We start from the raw sequence: 21038 nt of genomic DNA on the forward strand, positions 1-21038 counted from the left end.
TCACGTTAATATGTAGTCGCAACTGTATCAGAAACATAAGAACTCGACAGTAAATTTTCGTGTGCTATTATCTGAAGTGGTACGAACATATTACGCGGCATACCCAAACACGTGTGTAACGGCACTGCACTCACACTGATTCTTTATCTTCGCCTGCATCGATATCGCTGTCGCACCACAATTCATATGTTCTTCATATTACATTTATTTTTGCAAGATGCATTTAAAAAGCATTACATAAAGATAAAAAATAAACTGAAATTTTTGCATACGCATTGTCAGTTAATAAGAGGTTCGCGTAGCAACATAAATAAACTAAAGCTTAGTTGCTCCAACACCTCCTAGAGACAAGGCCAAACAAACGTACCGTGACGTTATAGCCAAGCGACCATCGTATTATAACACAGCGAATACCAAAAGAATTGTATGGCTCGTAAAATCAGCGAGCTTAGAGTTGATACTTGAAGGATTTTAGTTAACAGAAAAACTACATATATGTCAATACATAAAGTATGCAGCTAACCGGTTGCATAAGTGTAATGCAAACTTATGGGTGTGTACTTAATCTACCGAAAATTTATTTACGGTTGCTGCTGTCAGCCATGTTTAAAATCGTGACACATGTATTTGTGTACGTGGAAATGAGATAAAAAAGTTAAGAACGTATAACTGTGATTTATTTGGTACACAGCATGCGCAACATGACTAGTACATTTGTAAACACGGCTGGTTACGTCTTCGAAAAAATACATTATTTTGGCGGATATGAGCTGATAGGAACATTTCGAGCATTATTAAAGGTATAGTACTTGTTTAGTAAAACACTCACACGTTTCTAAATAACGTTTTCATACAAAAACACTGAGGCATGCTCATCATTGTCGGTTGTATTTACATAATATTCTGTTACGAGTACAACTTCAAGAACAAATTACTTGACTATAATTTTGTTTAATTATACTCCTTTAGAATAGACCTCCACTTACAGATATTGATCAATCACAATATACCATAAGTAATCGGACTACAGTGACAGTTCAGTGTACATAAAAATAACACACTCTTATTTCATTATTTTCACCCGTTTCTTCTGTCATGATATTAATTAACTTTACCTTTCAGTTCCTGAAGGTTGTTATATATAGTACTCCTTTTAAATATTCATTATGGTTGGCTATACTAATCACGATGCTTTCCTGCAATGCTGCTGTCTCCTTTTTCCTTCTGGCCCCTCTCTGGGCGGTCCTCTGGCAAAGATTGGTAGCCTGGACAGATCGGAAAAATGCGTGGCACGGCATTTGAACCAAGTCTTGGTTTTGAAACTTGGGCAGTCACGGTTTTTCCATCTGCGGCAGATACTTAGCAAACAATGTCGCTCGCTTTGAAATGATTATGACTCACCTGATAAATGAGTGGCGAAGCACAGTAACCGTAAATATTCAAGCCAAGCGATCCGGGAACAGTAATAAAGTATAGTCTACAATAAATCGTTGTAAATTACGTTCAAAACAAAGTTACATGTTAAATTTAACACTGAATAATTAGTAACTGTGAAGTCTTGCCTTGCAATTGAATGGAGCCGTTTCTTTTTCATTTATCATCTTTATGAACTTTAACACATGGATCTTGCATTCTGCTGTGTAATTTCCTTCACATTTCGGTATGCAATATTTCAGAACCACAATGAAGATGAAACTACACGAACGTATTGTATGTTGCATTAAACTTACACAAACACCTCTTACTGACATATAATATGATTTTTCTGTACTGAAATAACACTCTCGTAACGAGCACATAGCACAACGAGGTTTTAAATCCAAAACGTTGTTGACACGGCACAAGAAAGCTGTTGACTATCGCTGCTTCTCGATGACTTCACAACTTCGAGTTCTCGCAGTTATTCGGCCTTCTCATCTAGGTGGTGTTGGTTGCAAATCACAGTATAGAAAAAAAAAAAAAAAAAAAAAAAAAAACAAGCTGAGTCATCAATATATACGAGGGTTGGAACTTAAATAGTGGCAACTATTTATTCACAACCGATACAAAAGAGTTACATGTTTGCACCTGTTATTGTCCTTCAAAGCAGTCACCAGCGTTGTGTAGAATCCGTTGCCAGCGATGTGGAAGGCGTAGTATACCGTTACCAGAGCCTGTTCTGTTGGTGTTGCGAATGGAGCGGCCTACTGCCTGTCGAATCTCTGGAACAGTTCTGAAGCGAATGCCACGAAGTGGTTCCTTCATTTTCTGAATCAAATCAAAGTCGCAAGGACTTAAGTCATATTACTGTTCGTTTTTGGAGCATCACGTGCGACAGGCTTTGTGATACAAGCGGCGACACTTTCTAGGAACCACTTCGTGGCATTCGCTCCAGAACTGTTCCAGAGATTCGACAGGCAGTAGACCGCTCCATTCGTATCATCAACAGAACAGGCTCTGCTAACGGTATACTACGCCTTCCACATAGCTGGCAACGGGTTCTATACAACGCTGGTAACTACTTTGGAGGACAGTAACAGGTGCAAACATGTAACTCTTTTTTATCGCCTGTGAATAAATAGTTGCCCCTATTTAAGTTCCAACCCTCCTGTATATATATACACTATGTGATCAAAAGTATCCGGACACCTGGCTAAAAATTACTTAAAAGTTCGTGGCGTCTTCCATCGGTAATGCTGGAATTCAGTATGGTGTTGGCCCACCCTTAGCCGTGATAACAGCCTCCACTCTCGCAGGCATACGTTCAATCAGGTGCTGGAAGGTTTCTTGGGGAATGGCAGCCCATTCTTCACGGAGTACTGCACTGAGGAGAGGTATCGATGTTGGTCGGTGTGGGCCTAGCACGAAGTCGGCGTTCTAAAACGTCCCAAAAGTGTTCTATAGGATTCGGGTCAGGACATTGTGGAGGCCAGTTCGTAACAGGGATGTTATTGTCATGTAACTACTCCGCCACAGGCCGTGCATTATGAACAGATGCTCGATCGTGTTGAGAGATGCAATCGCCACCCCCGAATGACTCTTCAAGAGTGGGGAGCAAGTGCTTAAAACATCAATGTAAGCTTGTGCTGTGATAGTGCCACGCTAGATAACAAGGGGTGCAAACCTCATCCATGAAAAACACGACCACACCATAACGCCACCGCCTCTCGAATTTTACTGTTGGCACTATACATGCTGGCAGATGATGTTCACCGGACATTCTCCATAGCCACATCGTGTACCGTGTTTCGTCACTCCACACATTTACCGGCGTGATGTGTGGCTTATAAGAAGCCGCTCGACCATGAAATCCAAGTTTTCTCACCTCCCGTCTAATTGTCATAGTAGTTGCAGTGGATCCTGATGCAGTGAGGAATTCCTGTGTGATGGTCTGGACAGATGTCTGCCTATTACACATTACAATCCTCTTCAACTATCGGCGATCTCTGTCAGTCAACAAACGAGGTCGGCCTATACTCTTTTGTGCTGTACGTGTCCCTTCACGTTTCCACTCCACTATGACATCGGAAACAGTGGACTTAGGAATGTTTGGCAGAGTGGAAATCTCGCGTACAGATGTATGACACAGTTGACACCCAATCACCTGACCACGTTCGAAGTCCGTCCCATTCTGCTCTCTCACGATGTCTAATTACTAATGAGGTCGCTGATATGGAGTACCTGGCAGTAGGTGGCAGATCGTTGCACCTAATAAGAAAAACGTATGTTTTTGAGGCTGTCCGCAAAAGGAGCGAAAGAAAATTATCACCCACAATCAGCAATGTCTACAAAAGATGTGATTTTAATGTGTTGTCGTCGACGATACAGATCCATTTGCTGTATTCAAAGGATCAGTCCCTCCATTTGCACGAAGGGATTTGAGGAGATCAAATCCGAATGATTAGCGTGGATTTGAATCATTCCCTCCAAAATTAGACACCAGTGTCCGAATAGCCGTGTCAAACGATACAGAAGGGTAGAATGTAGTGAATAAATTAATATCTAGCGGCATTTCGCATGAAACTATCAGCAAGTTTTAGTACAGTTCACATATACATGAATTTACTTTCTCTGTTATTCATGACTGGAATTACCCTCACAGCCTCGGAAGCAGAGCTATAATTTCTCGTTCGCCTCACTCTTAATAGTGTGCGTTTCATCTCAATAAAAAAGAGATTAAAGTCTGGACCAGCAAACTGGAGGCCGCTCTTGTGTCAACATTATGTCCTAAGAGCCCTTTACTTTTCTCTTTGCAGACAAAATAGTCATTTTCCGGCATGAAAAGCTGCAAAGAAAAATGTCTAAGACCAGCCCCAAGTATTAGTGTAAGTAATGACCCGGTAGAAAGCGGATGAAGGGGAACAGAATGTACGATGTAGGTCAGCAAGTCCAGTGGAGCATGTTTTCTGTAAGACGTAGTTCATAAAAGCTTCAGAACTGATTGTTGCAGTCTGTAAATTTCAATCACAATGACACTCTATGGCTCTTTCTCTGAAAAGGGAGACGTCTCAGTGTTGCGTGCAAAGAAAAATTTTTTTTTCCTGATAGATTATAACTTTGGTGGAAAAGTCTTTTTGCTATGAGAGCTAAGAAACACTGGATAATGTTGTCATTCTATTCAAGAATATCTGACAAAAACTTGAGATGTGATTTCATTTTTCTCCGTAGCGTCAATTCAAGTGCATGCGTAAGGACCGAGCATAAATCTTGCAGATTTTTGTTTTATATTTATTTCGAGATGAAGTAAACGATATTGTTCGACAGGCAAGAAGGATTAAGTTTCCGCACCATTTAGCTTATGTAGATCCCCTTTTCCCGAATCTCTAGTTGGCACGCTGCGCTATCAGATCATTGATTCAGGAAGCGTTGAGCGGGACGCTTGTGGCAAACAACGCGATGGCCATTAAATGTTGAATCCCGATATTCTGCTCACTTACAGAATTACCTTTGTTTACCTTCGCTATAAGCAAATCACTGAACGGTTCACGCAGCTTCGAAATGTGAAGCAAAACATTTGTTGTAGTTCTCTGTTGCTGGAATACGTTCTTAACCAAATTATTATACCGTCGTTAAAGAACAAATCAGTCACTATACAAGAAAAATCTTTCCTTTGGAGATTAAGTAGTGACCTGTGGGTCGACGGCTCTATTGCAAAACTCATTCCATCCCAGAAGCGCCATTGCAATTACACTGGTCCACGCAGGCGCGTGAGCTGCTTCCTGCGATACACAACGCACCATCCCGGTGCACACATGAAATCTGCTTTCTGTTAATCGCTTGGTCATACTTTCAGTGGTCCAATTGTGACGGCTCTGAAATTCTAACAGGAGGGGCAGGGAGTTTCTGGATTTCTCTCTATTTTTATAGGTGGATTATAGGGTCATTTCTGCACTTTTCGAGTGATCATGCCTAATTGAACATACAATGAGGAGACAATTCATTATGACCATTTACTTAACAGCGTGTTTAGGAGGCAATACAGACCGATTCTGCGTGAAACAGATTTGACATGTCCTCGATAGTCTGCTGAATGTATTTGGTACCAGATATCTACGCAAATATTACACAGTTCACGAAATTACGAGCCGACAGCAACCCACAGCAACCCATACGAGATGCAATGCGAATCTGGTGATCAAGACATGATCATTTAAGGTGGTTAAAACCAAAGGAGTGTAAATGAAAAAATGACGATTCTGAGAAAATCAGCTTCAAAGTTTGAGGAACAAATTTAAAATTCTATGTTCATTTGCCCTATTGTCTGTAGTACCCATCACATGCAGTGGTTATTAATTGACCTATAGTCACAATACCAGTGGATAGAAGGCAGAATGTTATGCTCAGTAATGCTTTTACCTATAATATAATTAGCTTTTACACCCTTCTGTCTCGAAGGATATCATTTACATCTGTTTGACTCTCATTATCATCACGTTTGGAATGACCCAAAACAACGTAATACAATATTTTATCCCATTTTTACGTATTACATTAATCCATATACACCACTTATATAGAGTACAGATATAATGAAGTCCATAAGACAAATGAGTAAACAGTATTACACACAGAAACATACATTTACAAGCATGCTCTTAGGATATACATGTACAAATACCGCTTTTTTTTCATTACCCGAAAGTCTATTCAGAGTCCCACGTAGCGTCATTAGAAGGTACTCCTTTAGCAGATTGTGTGTCTCGCCTCCACTTGCTGGTGATCTCCTATTTGGAAACATGTTTTTGATTTGTGTTTAAGATTGTATAGAATGGATGATAAACTGGAGGCACAAATAGAAGTAATTGCTGCAGCTCCTGATATTTCTCTGTTCTTATGCCAGGTGGTGACAGTAAATTCAACTACATTATCGCTGAACTTCGACGGCTGGATTTCATCGTCTTAAGTCAATGGAATCAATATTCATGTCATCATTGAGTGCAGTCTTATAAAATATTCCATACGTGAATGGCTTAAATTCAGGAAGTTGTTGTCAGTGGTCTTCAGTGAGGTGTACTTCATGATGGCAAAACATAATGATGTTTTTGTTTTTGTTCTGATCCCTGCAATATCACTAATGGCAGTTAGGGTCACTACAGACTCAAAAAGTTGTTGTACACACCTCAGCAGCCGGCCGTGGTGGCCGAGCGGCTCTAGGCGCTTCAGTCTGGAACCGCGCGACCGCTACGGTCGCAGGTTCGAACCCTGCCTCGGGCATGGGTGTGTGTGATGTCCTTAGGTTAGTTAGGTTTAAGTAGTTCTAAGTTCTAGGGGACTAATGACCAAAGAAGTTAAGTCCCATAGTGCTCAGAGTCATTTGAACCATACCTCAGCAAACCATCACTTAATGTGCTCACCTTCTTCTATTTTAACGTTTGGAATGCAAAAACAGCTTCTAATCTGCCAAATTCTAATGCATCAAATCATTGATCATAAAAGCTTACGAAAAATTTGTCACTAAAGAATTTTATCTGTTTGCAACATTTCTTGTTGCGTAATTCTTCAAACTACCGCTAAGAAAAAGTTTATGTCACCCCACACATCTGTATCGCTTTGCCATCAAATAGGTTAGTTCTTCCACTACAATATTGTGTACACATCTCAAAAAATTCGATTTTGTCACTTACACCCCTTTCCCTCTAATTATCTTGTTTCACTGTCATCTTCCTCAGTCCACTGTAGCACGATTATGGCCATTTCCTACTGGAAAATGGCATTGGCGCCGGTGAAAACATTACAGATGAATGGATGCAGGTTGTCCGCAATAACTTTTATATAATCCACAGCCTTCAGTTACTACCGTACGTCCAGGTGAAAGTCCAGCATTGCATAATACTGTCCCCACCCGCCTGCGTTTTCGATGCGTTTCCATGGCCCACAGTCCAATATCAAAGATCCCGTGCTCAATGCACATTCGTAATTGACTTCCTGGAGTTGGCTGTAAACACAAGAAGACAATACGAAAATGTACATCTGTCATACGGTCAACCGTCTTCAGTTAAAGACTTGTATGAGTTGTGTACATTATACTCTCACAAACGTTCAGCTCAAGACGGTTGAGTGGTGACATTTTCCATTTGTTGACTGTCTCCACCAAGTAGACTATTAGGACGGGAGAGGCAGAATAATTTGTGTATTAGGAATTTAATGAAGTTATATTTGCGTTAATTATTCACTGTGATACGACTTTGTGATGGTCTTCAGAAGAGGAAGCGGAGTGTCATAAAAATATAGGATGCTATTTAAAAAAGTCGTACTGCTGTTCATATTTTCATAACTAACAACGTTACAAGAAAGGCAGTCATGCTGGTCACTGTCCCCCTGGTATCTAAACAATATTTGATTGATTTTTTTTTTTTTTTTTTTTTTTTTTTTTTTTTTTTTTTTTTTTTTTGCTTCTGGACAAAAGGTTACGTCGGATGGTGAGCAAAACTGTGAGACATTATACAGGGCTATTCAGTCTTGGAGCCAAACGTCTAGAGATGATAAATCACGTCGTAGAGAACAACTTTCGTTATAGACAAAATATTCGCAGAGGCTCACTGGAGTCGCTAGACGCCGTTGTATTGGATTCGCCTGCCCTGGGGCGAAGTGATTTCACTGAAAAAGTAGGATCTGCTAACCATATGCGCAGGATCTGCATGCAGCCTACTCCAGTAAATTGGTAGACTGATTTTCAACAAGAAAGCTTTAAGAATGTGTGTCTCTAAACGGAGAGAGTTATTTTAGAAGCTGGGGCTTCTTTCACAAGCAATAGATGACTGGACACAACACACATTTCATATGAACGCCAAGTGCCTACGCTTTCTCAGATCTAACAAAACATAAGAGACCCCTCGCTTCGCTTGGAAGTATCAGCAAATATTTTATCCCTGACTAAATCATTCCCCAAAGTGGGATCTATCACCCTATCGCCCCTAGACGTTGATGCAAAGACTTCGAAAAACTGTGTATCCTAGCAATTTTTAGATGCAATTAAGTCGGAATCGTATTTCATCGATACAGCTCAATTTGAAAATGCCCAAAGGCCGAAACCGGCAAGTAATTCGTTATATCACATAATAAAGTTAGCGTACATGGAAGAAGGAAACAATTCTGACAGCGTAAAGTAGGCTTATTTCAGAAAACACACCTAAGAGCAGTTTTGGCGCCTAGGGCGTCAAGCAACCACTGGAACACGGCAGCTCGTATGGTTGCCTCAGACTCTACTACAGAACGAGGTACCGTAACACAGTACATATTACTCCATTAGACTCACATTGGTTAGGGGAGGAATTAAAACCATCATGCGATTTTAATTGGCTCCTGTGCATCGATTAACGAGAATCTTTGTCCTATCCGAGGTTGTGTTCCGTCTGTAACAGACTAAACGCCTACGATACGCTAACCGTAATCTTCCTCATAGCAGCTGTCCGTTGCTTCTAGTGAAACATATAATATCAGTTTGTATCCAGCGTTAACGCATTTTACTGTATTGATCCTAAGCTACTACACTATCACAGTACTGGAAGAAATTACCGTCGTTTCTTGCAGTGGGAAACTGGCCCAAGTGCAGCCCATCGGTTAACCTAATATTAACAGGACCTGGGTTAACTTAATATTAACAGGACAGTACTAACAGGATCTGGGTTAACTTAATATTAACAGGACAGCCTTATGCGCCCGGACAAACTGAATCTCACTGAGGACTAGGGCATATAAAGTCTGCATGGTGCTTAATGGGATCTCTCGCGTCACATACCTCCCCCATCTGCGGCATAATGCAGCCCCTTTATTTTTGTTTATTAAAGTAACCCTATACATGTATTTTTTCGTTTCCTGGCTTCTCACTTGAACAATACTTGCATATTTGCTGTCTAGTAGTTTTCGCTTACCTACTAAAGGGGAAAAGACGAGCATAGAAAATGTCACATTTTCTTCCTCTGGCAAATCTAGAAGAACGATTGCGTTTTGAAAAGATTTGAAGAATACATGGTGTGTTTATCTCATATTTGCATTGCTAGTATTACATTGAAATTATCGTACGATTTTAAACGCTTGCAGTTGCAGAAGCAGCCACCTAAGCACTAAGCCTAAAATCAGATATGTTTCTACGTGATACTTGTTGAAGTCTTCAGTATTTTTTCTTAGTCTGCTCTGTGGTTTGGTTCCATGCCAAGTGAAAATGAACTGTGTGAAATTTAGCATCTGTAGGGTAAGGGGTGTTCCAGGACGTTCAAATTCTGAAAATCCTGAAAAAATTGAAACCATAAATTTCGAAACATAAAGGGTCCTTCAAAAAGAGCGCCCTTTAGAGTAGCTTAGCACATTTTCGTTTATCGGTTGACCATGTTTTGTGTATCATTTTAGTTTCCATAAACATTCCGGTTGTTGCTCCATTCTGAATTTCTAACATTTCTTCATTGTGTATCTAATCATGGAACAGTTAAATATTGTTCAGTGTGTGCTAATAGTGAAAACATTTTGTTGTGCACAACTGTGAGACCTCGTCGCGCGATTCTCAGGAAAATGAAGCACCGAATCAATCAAAAGTTCACAGAATTATTTTAATTTTCAATGAACGGATTCAAAAGTGAATACTGAGAGCTCTGGACGCCATCGTTCTGGCCGATCAGTGCCAAACATTGCGATGCTCATTGACAATGTGGGTCGTAGTCCAATGAAATCGCTTCTTCGCCCTTCCCAGGAATTCGGTATGTGATGTTTTTCAGTCCGGCGAATTCTGCGAACTGATCTCCATTACCATCTTGACGGAATTCAGTTAACACAGCAGCAGAAAGATGCCGACCGTGAGAAAAGGCGACATTTTGTGTACTAGTATTTGAGAAGGAGACAGAAAGACGACGGTTTTTGCGATGACTTCATCTTTCGTCATGGGGCGCACTTTCGCTTAAATGGACTTCTGAATAAACAGAACTGGCGTGCCTGGGTGTCAGAAAATCCTTGCATGGACCAATTGAGGGAAATGCATTCACAGTGAGTGACGGTTTGGTGTGGCTTCTTGGTAGCCCTCAACATAAGCCCTTACTTTTTGGAGATGAGGCAGGAAATGTTGTGACTGTTAATGGTGATTGATACATGTGATGATGAAGATTTTTTGTGACCTTATTCCAGTGGAATAGATACTCAGTAATTGTGGTTTCAGCACGATTGTCCCTCCTCTCAGCCTTCCCGCCAAACACATTTTTGCTTGGCATACCTTAAAGAGCACTACATGCTGAAAAAGACCCGAAGTTTATTTTTTTTTTCCATACGTACATTGATGAGCCAAACCATCATGACCACCTATTAATAGCTCTGGAAGGAAATACATTACTGATTCTGCATACCAGGGATCGGACAGTTTGTTGGTAGGTTTGTGGAGGTATATGGCATTAGATATCTACGCACAGGTCATGTACTCCTCGTAAATAACGAGTAGCTGGTTTGCCTACGCTATGATGGCGCCCGATAGGTTCTCATGTGTTCTATAGGATTTATATCAGGCGAATTTGATCGCCCAGACATGAGCGTGAGTTCATTATAATGCTCCTCAAATCACAGAAGCTCGGATCTGGCTCCGAGACACGGACAATTATACTACTGAAAGACATCATGCATGAAGGGATGTAGGTGGTTAGCAGCTGTCAGTGTGTCTTCGATTGCTATCACACAACCCATTCAAGGGCAGGAGAATGTCTCCCATGGTAAAATACTGCTCCCATCAGCCTGCGTTCGTGGCGCGCTGCGCGTTTCGAGTCCCCATTCACCTCTATGACTGCGTTTATAGAGACAACTGTCGACCTAATGTAGTAAAAATGTGATTCATCGGAAGAGCCGGCACGTTTCCATTGACCGACAATCGAATCCCGATCGTTCCGTGCCCACTTCAATCGTAATCGTTGATATCGTTGGCTCCACATGTGAACATGTAGGGGTGGTCCACTGCGGAGCTCCATTTTCAATAATACACGACGAACGGTGTGCTCCGAGACAGTTGTGCGTGCTCCAGCATTGTGCTCTTTCGCCAGAGATGCCACAGATCACCATCTAACCTACTTTACAGAACAGACAAGTCTCCGAACCCCACGTTCTTTGAAGAATCGTAGACGTCCAACCATTTAGCGCCCAGTGGTATCATGACAGTTCATATGCTCTGAGTAATTATAAATTGGGCTTTGCCAAAGTCGCTTATCTCCATGGATTTCCCCATTTGCAGCCAATATCTTCGCTAGGGTGGTCCCCCCATTCGTGTCTGCTCTGCGTACATACTTTTGATACCGCGTCACGTGCCCGCAAAGCCACCAGGCAGTGATCATAATGTTTTAGCCGTTCAGTGTATTTTTTACTTCTTTGATACATTACAAATTTTAAAATAATGATGAGAGAAAGTATAACTACCCTTCAAAGAGAAGTGTGAGGTGAGTTACTGAAAATTTCACACGTAATTTGTTTCTGTGTAGAACAGTATTCCGGCAAGCAGAGAGTTATGTTGCGATCAGGGCAATACCATTTGTTTCTTTCCTGCTTTTTCAGTAAACTATCTCGTCTTCTCCAAAAAAGCATGGACACCCGTACTGGATGCTACTTCGTCATGAAGTAAATTATAATTAAAGCTGCAGTTCCTGTAGCAACAATATTAGCGACGAAAACTTGTAGTTGACGGCAATAATATTAGCGACGAAAATTTGTAGTTCATATTCAAAAATATGAATGTTCTTGAGACTATTAAGACTCAGATATTTCTGAATAAAGCTTTCTTTAAGAGATATCTACAGACGATAAATATTTGAAAAAAATCGTTTTTGGACCAACAGCTGTAAAGCTTTATTTATTCCCTACCGGTTTCTGCACTGGCTACCACCTTCACTGGAGACTGTACAAGGTACAAGACAAGAATAACACAAGTAAGTGGTTTCCTACAATCTTACAACTTGAAATTAGGTACAAAAAATTGGAAGCACCGTAATGCTTACATAATGTACATGCATTGGTCAAAAATACATCTCTGCCAAATACAGAAACATCAAATATAAAATGTGATTAATTACCACGATAAATGTTTCAGTGAACTTCCACAGTAGAATATTTACGAAATCGAAGTACGTAACATGCACACGCTTAATATTAACATCAAATAACTAATACTGACTCAGTCGGCACAAGATCTGTATAAAAAACACTACTCCATCGATATATATAGTACACAGATCATAACAGAGTTCATAAATAAAATTAAAATATTGAAAGAAGTAGGCATTACATGATAATCAAAGAACATCAGTTTATAGTTGTGTGTTGCGGGTATATCTACTATATTATTATTTGACCACAGGCGAAGTCAATAAACATTCGTGTTTAGATGGCTCTGTTAGTAATAGTGACAAGGGTACAGTACTCAAAAATGCACTTCACAACTGTATACAAAACTAAATAAACCCACAACATAGGTATTTTTCGCTTACTGACTGGAGATATCTACGCTAATCCAATACTCCAAACATATTATGTGCTTACTATGTTACAAAGCATCGTGCAATAGAAATGTGTGTAATATTCGATATGCAGGAAATTGCATTAATAGAAATGTCATTAAATTAAAGTAACTAGGTTGTGTGGGAGAGTACACTATATGACGAAACCTGTCATAAAAGTAGTACACAGTTATCTTCTAGTATGATGGACTACATCGTGATTGTAACAAATTTTATGTGGAACCTAAGCAGCAGTAAAATTATTAGCGACTATCATATTCATCAATAAAAATCAAAAAAGGTTCTGGTCGACAACGTCAGACAACCACAAGGGAGGATAACCGTATTGTGCAGCAAGCACATCGTAACCCTTTCACATCTGCGCCTACCGTCCGACAACAAGTAATGTTCTCCCTACAACATTCCTTGTCATCCAGCTCCATTGGTTGGAGATTAGTAGCAACCGATCTAGGGGATTACCGACCCATGCATAGGCTGTCGTTAAGACCACAACACAAAAGGCTGCGTTTGGACTGGTGCGCTGATCCGGATTATGAATGGAGAAAACAACACAAGAATTATACGAACACAGAGACAGACTAACAGATATGATAAGAAAACGCAGTAACATTCTATCCACACATAGATAGAATGAACAAGGAAAGACAAGCGTAGTGAAGGCAGTGTCTTTAGTAGACCCGTGGCAATTCTAAGTGTCCTCGGAACTGTGACAGCACAACGGTACGTCATGGTCATGCTGAGTCCTTATGTGTTACCTCTCACGCGACAACATCGCGGTGCCATTTTTCACGAGGACAATGCTCGTCCGTTCATGTCACGTGTCTCTAGGTGTTCTTTGCGTGATGTTGACGTATTCTGTCCCCTGTAGAGCAAGCACGGGACCATCTCGGACATTCGTCCCTGTCCCACTGTCCAGGATATCAAAAACCAGTTACAGCAGTTGTGGGACAACTCGCCTCAAGAGAGGATGTAAAGGCTCTTGACATCCTTGCCAACCCATCCGGCAGCCATAAGGGGAAGGTCGGGGGGGTCGGGGGTGGGGTGCAACGCAACGGCATACTGACACGTGCGCTCATAACCGACTGACATTTTCTAGACTCGATTTTGTAATCTTGGAAATAACAAGCCACAAACAAATCGTGTCAGAATAGCAAATGCCTGTGACGATTTTCTCCATGAAAATCTTCTCCCCCGATATAGCTGATAACACAGTGATATTTGACGAATCCCACTCATCTTCAGTGGAGCAACGGGGTTTCTGTCCCCGAAACGAACGTTGTGTCGATTAACTTTACCATTAGTGTGACATGTTGCTGGATCACTAAAAATTAGTCTCTGTGAGGTGTCGTTTCATTGTCCATTCTTGACATCATATCGGCGCGAAAGTCAAATCGTGCATCATAGTCTTCCGGAGTGGGTGCCTGGACCAACTGCAATCTGTACGGTTTCATGAACAAACTTACGCAGGATTTTGGAAATGTTTATTTGTGAGATCTAAAGCCCATGACTTGCTCAACGTTTTCTGAACTGCTGTTCGAATGAGACCAACATATTGATCCGACACAGAAGGCCGATAAATACTTTTTGCAATTGAAAATGCAGTCCTTCTCTTCTAACTGTTTGTACCACGCACAAATACAGACTTTTGGGTGCCTCCTGGTGAAAGTGTGTGCGAAATGCTCGTTGAACAGCAGTTATCTACTCCGTTTTTGTAACTCAAGGACAGACCTGCTCGTCTGTTACGTAGTTATCATTTTTTACACTAGCACCCGCTGGTGCTGGCAGCTTGCAACAAACTATTTGCACCCATACGTAAAGAAATCTTCGAGAGCTGCTCTATTACCGGGTTAATGCTTGAAGCCATTTCGTTTGTATGGTTTCCTGAAAGCGCCCTCACCCTATATTTATACAAAAAATATGCATACTATCGTAACGAATGTGACTTGATCTGTATGGTAATGACTTTTAGTCCTTTATATTCCAGTTATATATATGGCGCTATGCGTAACTATGTCTTCCCTTTATCGCCTCCCGTTTACAGCTCTGTGACACTCTAGCCACAGATAAAGAAACCCGTGACATCTGTATTGTGCTTCGAATCCTACGCCCCAAATCACTGCCCTCCCTCCCCCCCCCCAAAAGAAACCCTCCCCCCTTCTCTTTCTCTCTCTCTCTCTCTCTCTATCTATCTATCTATCTATCTATCTTTCGTAAACTCTGCTTCATTAGGGTCGTATACTGACGAACACCACGTAAGAATCTGTTAAAAGAGAATAGTAGAAGAGACATTCTTGTTCGCCGGTGAAATATACCTCATTAGTGCAGTAACTAATCTGGATATGGATTTTATTTTCCATAACGAGCTCCGTATAGATACCCGTGGACGTAAGAGTATTGAATGTCACATTAAAATATTAGCAGAAAATTGTATTTCCTTTCCAACAAGCCTCCTGCAAATATTTCTGCTGCTGATTGTTTAATATTGGTATATTTTCCTTGTTTACCTCGCACCATTCATTCCTCTTCAGACCATTACAAAGCACCTCAAAGTTCCATGTGTTATATAACGTACGAGTACTGGTCCTCATATTAATGGCTCTGAGCACTATGGGACTCAACTTCTGGGGTCATTAGTCCCCTAGAACTTAGAACTACTTAAGCCTAACTAACCTAAGGACATCACACACATCCATGCCTGAGGCAGGATTCGAACCTGCGACCGTAGCGGTCTCGCGGTTCCAGACTGCAGCGCCTAGACCGCACGGCCACTTCGGCCGGCCTCATATTAATACATTGCTTAGTGATCGAGGGGAGAGGCATGTTGAGGCTCCAGGTAAATCTCAAACATGTCAAGGTAACTGGCACTCGTTATCGTCTACTCTGCAAAAAAAGAAAAAAAACCCTTAGTCTTGGCCATCCCTTACTATACTTTCGGTTTCGGGTAGGGGAGGGAGGGAGTGGGGGAGGGGAAGGGGCATGGTTCTCATTCTTTCTCCTGATGAGGATTGATGTCGTGATGTCGTGATACGTACATCAGTTTTGACGCTGCGCAACGCAGTGATCCGGATTGCGCCGTCAGATGTTGATTGTCGTCCAGGACATTCTCATAAATTTCACTTCCTCTTCGTATGAATTTTTTGACAAGATTAGTCCTTGTTGGTGACTGCTCATGCACCATTTTTAATGTTCTATCGCCACATTTCCAGAAAAATATGGCTATCTCGAAGGCCTGTGAAAGATGAATTTGAAATGAAAAACTGCATGAATATAAGATTTCGCCAATGAGGTCGGGAAGAGGAAACAAAAATATTGGAATAAGTGGTCTTGTATTTGCAGATGATTTCGCTATACTTTCTGAAAATGTGGCATCTGCTATAACACAAGTTAATTTTTTAGAATAAATAGCCAATGGAACGGGCTTAAGAGTTTTAACATACTTAAGTGCACCGATATTTCTGGAAACCGATATTGACCAAATTGAAAAAGTTAAAGAATTAAAATATCTTGGTTGGAAAATACAAGGAAATGGTTTGGATAAACCTATCATAGAGGAAAGGATAAAATCGGAAGGGCATTTGGTACAATCAAAGACTTTTACAACAAAAAATGAGAAAATAAGGCATTAGAATAGAGTAATGAAGTCAGAAAGTCTATATGAAACAGAATGTGTAGCGTTAAACTACGAAGGACGTTCCGAAAGTAAGTTTTGTAATTGTTTTTCACACAGAAACTTTACTGACAAAAACAAATACACAATGGCATCACGAACTATATACTTTACACTACTTTCCATCATAGTTGCCATAGCGTGCAATTCATCTGAAGTAACCACTCTGGTAAAAGTTGGTGCCCTACAACGCGAGGAATGGTCTCACAGCCTGCTAAACCTCAACATTGGTTTGGAAGTGATGTCTCGACATGTGCGGCTTCAAGCGCAGGGAACAGGTGAAGGTCTGAAGGGACAAGAACCAGGCTGTAGCCCGGGTGATCCAGTCTCTCTCATCGGAAGCGACGAATCAGATCCTATGTGAGCCTTGCTGTGTGTGGTTTTACGTGCCGCCCAAGAGCACAACACTTTCACTCAAGAATCGTAGCCCAGTTCCATTGGCGACCACGTTGTCAGCATATTTCCGTCTGCCATCGCGATGTGTACTCGAATAACCTCAAACACGACGGTCTACTGCTACTCTCCCTTCTTCGGCTCTCTGCGCATGCGTCATTCCTCCTCCGCTGACACACTTCTGTCGTTGAATTAGCAGCAGTGGATTCATAGGGCGTTTGCTTATGTCACCTGGTGATCCATCTTCTCGTTCAGAAACAACGTCGAATTAAAAATACTAGAAAGGAGAATAATTAGGAAAATATCAGGCCCTCAGAAAACTATGGCACGTTGGAAATTTATCGGAACATAGAAAAAGAAGTAGCGACAGAAACACGACTATTATTTTTCGGACATTTATATCGAATGAGACACTAGATTAACCAAAATCAACAAGAAGTTGGATCCACGAACTAAAAAGTAATGTACAAGAAAAAGTACAAAAGTTGAAGAAACAAGTGACAGAGAGGTTTACGTAAAGGACTACATTTTTAACTGTCAGCTGTATAAATAATTCGTTATTTTCTGTCGGTTTCGGTCAATCATACCGGTCACTTAGACCATCATCACCGAAAGAAAAGGCAAATACATTATGTGGAAAAGCAGTTCATCTTTCTCTTCCATAATTCGCCGCTAAGAGAAAGATGAACTGCTTTTGCATCTAATGGTTTATAGAGCTGCTGGTTAAAAGTACAGATCTTTAAGTATACAGATCTTTAAATATCTCACGGCTGTAGAAAATCAGCTCACTAAAACATTAACGACACAGAAGTGTTTAGGGAATATGGAAGAATTCCAAAATAGAAAAACGAAATGTATCAAGTGGTCAGTAGAGAAGAATAAAAAGGCTAGTGAAGGTATGAAAGAGTACTGGAAAAAAAGAAGAGAACAAGGAGTGAGGAACTGGAATTGGCACGTTGTTCTTAGTCGGTCCATCTGAGAAAGAAAAAAAAAGGTTTTGGTGAAAATGGATAGTTAATTATGGGGCACCATGTACTGGTACGAAGAACATCAGCCGAACACACTACAGTGGCTTGCAGAGTGTACACGTGGAAATTAGGATTGTTTTGTTTAACTGATGTGCAAGTTAGGGGCCGAATTACGATATTACGCAAATTACACCCAAGTGGGTTTATATTGAATGTGAGCAAGGGGTGTAACGCAACTTATAGTGGCCCTGATATAAATAATATGTGGGGTGACAAGCCTCTCATGTAATTTATTAATTAAATTAACTGATAAAAGTTTCCCTCCAAAAATGAGATGGGAAAGAATTCTCGTGAGTGTGACTGTTTAATAGATAAATGCCGTCCTAAAAAATTACGGTTCCATTTATTTTCTTTGACTGCAACACAGAGCTGATCATAAATTTGTACAAGGAACAATTATGTATATTAACTTAAACCAAACATGTAAATAGTCCTGACCTGATAGAGGTGTTCGCGAGAACCTAGTACAAACGATACTGCATGGAATGAAGTGTGCTTCTGTACTACAAGAAGGGGTAGCAAAGAGAAAAGGTGAAACGTGTGATATCGATAAGCAAGTGTGTAATTGGATGCAGTACCACAATATCATCTAAGGAGGCGAAGTGGTTTTACAGATGCAACCACTGGGAAACCTCAATTCGAATTCTGGGCGGCTGGAAAATCAACTGGTACCCTACGGACCGGAGCTGCAAATATTAGCGACAGTACGGCGCAAGGCGGCGAGCTGATGACGGCTGCTACGCATGGTTAGCTCCGCTGCATGGGGATGCGCTCCGACTTGGAGGCCAATCGAAGCGCGAGCTCGAAAAAACTAAGTGTTTGCCCGGTTGGCCGGGCAAGTGAAACCGCTAATGAAATTACGCTGCAGCAAGGAGGGCGAAATACGCGAGCTACTCCTGCAGCGACCAAAAACCATCACAATCTCAAGTTCTCTTTGGCCCCGCTCCCAGAGAGCGACTGCACCGCTGTGCCAAAACACGGGTAATCGTGGCCGATTAAGAGAGTTTTTGCTGTTATCGCCTTACAAGAAATTTGTCTAAGTTCCCACTACAATGCTCCTTCATCCTAGGTGCCAGTACCATTCGATCGCGCTGATTCCCAACGGTGACTACCACGTGTGCTGACGCAGCAGTCGAGCAGCCTATCACAGCCTCCGCCAGGAATTTCCGCGGGTAGCTTCCGGCGACGGTCGCCAGCGGATTACGATAGTTGGAGTGCGCCGTTCTGTCGGCTATCTCGTGGAACTTGGAGTTCTTTCCTCCGGAACGTCTCGAACAATAGCACTGCCGTGGTCCTGAGATGGCGAGTTCCTTCCCAAAACATGAGGCTATCGCGAGGAAACTGCCCCGAGCCGTTGTACAAATAGTGAGCATCTGTCGCTCTATCTCCTGAGACCCAATATCGAAAGAGAAAGCCAGCAGCCACGGGACGGTACTCCGTTCACATTCCCAGTGGCAGGATGCGACTGGAAAAAAGCTCTGGTGACGCCTGCATATAAGATGGGTAGAAGGACGAATCCTCAAAATTACAGACCAATATCCTTAACATCGGTTTGCTGCAGGATTCTCGAACTTATTCACAGTTCGAATATAACGAATTTGCTTGAGACAGAGAAGTTGCTGTCCATGCATCAGCACGGCTTTAGAAAGCACCGCTCCTCCGAAACGCACCTCACACTTTTTTCACATGATATCTTGCGAACCATGGTTAAAGGGTATTAGACGGATACCATATTCCTTGACTTCCGGAAAGCGTTTGACTCGATGCCCCACTGCAGACTCCTAACTAAGGTACGAGCATATGGGATTGGTTCCCAAATATGTGAGTGGCTCGAAGACTTCTTATGTAATAGAACCCAGTACGTTGTGCTCGATTGTGAGTGTTCATCGGAGGTGAGGGTATCATCTGGAGTGCCCCAGGGAAGTGTGGTAGGTCCGCGGTTTTCTATGTACATAAATGATCTTTTCGGTAGGGTGGATAGCAATATGCGGCTGTTTGCTGATGATGCTGTGGTGTACGGGAAGGTGTCGTCGTTGAGTGACTGTAAGAGGATACGACTTGGACAGGATTTGTGATTGGTGTAAAGAATGGCAGCTAACCCTAAATATAGATAAATGTAAATTAATGCGGATGAATAGGAAAAAGAATCCCGTAATGTTTGAATACTCCATTAGTGGTGTAGTAATTGACACGTCTATTAAATATTTGGGGGTAACATTGCAGAGCGATACGAAGTAGGACCAGCATGTAATGGCAGTTTTGGGGAAGGCGGATAGTCGTCTTCGGTTCATTGGTAGAAGTTTGGGAAGATGTGGTTCATCTGTAAAGGAGACCGCTTATAAAACACTAATACGACCTACTGCTCGAGCGTTTGGGATCCCTATCAGGTCGGATTGAGCGAGGACACAGAAGCAATTCAGAGGCGGGCTGCTATATTCGTTACTGATAGGTATGATCATCACGCGAGTGTTACGGAAATGCTTCAGGAACTCGGGTGGGAGTCTCTGGAGGAAAGGAGGCGTTCTTTTCGTGAATCGCTACTGAGGACGTTTAGAGAACCAGCATTTGAGGGTGACTGCAGTACAATTTTACTGCCGCCAACTTATATGTCTCGTAAAGCCCACAAAGATAAGATAAGAGAGTTTAGGGCTCGTACAGAGGCATATAGGCAGTCATTTCTCCCTCGTTCTATGTGGTGTCTGGCGGTGACACCACATTCTGTTTGGGAGTGGAACAGGGAGAGAAGATGCTAGTTGTGGTACGAGGTACCCTCCGCCACGCGCCATATGGTCGATTGCGGAGTATGAATGTAGATGTAGATGTGTCCTCCTCCCCCCCCCCCCCAAACACACACACACACATTTCTGATCGTTCGCTGATGTTGTGAGCAACGTAAAATAAACACAATTCTTACACAGGGTGTTACAAAAAGGTACGGCCAAACTTTCAGGTAACATTCCTCACACACAAATAAAGAAAATATGTTATGTGGACATGTGT

Source organism: Schistocerca nitens, chromosome 6 (assembly GCF_023898315.1).
Source record: "Schistocerca nitens isolate TAMUIC-IGC-003100 chromosome 6, iqSchNite1.1, whole genome shotgun sequence".
Lineage (NCBI taxonomy): Eukaryota > Metazoa > Arthropoda > Insecta > Orthoptera > Acrididae > Schistocerca > Schistocerca nitens.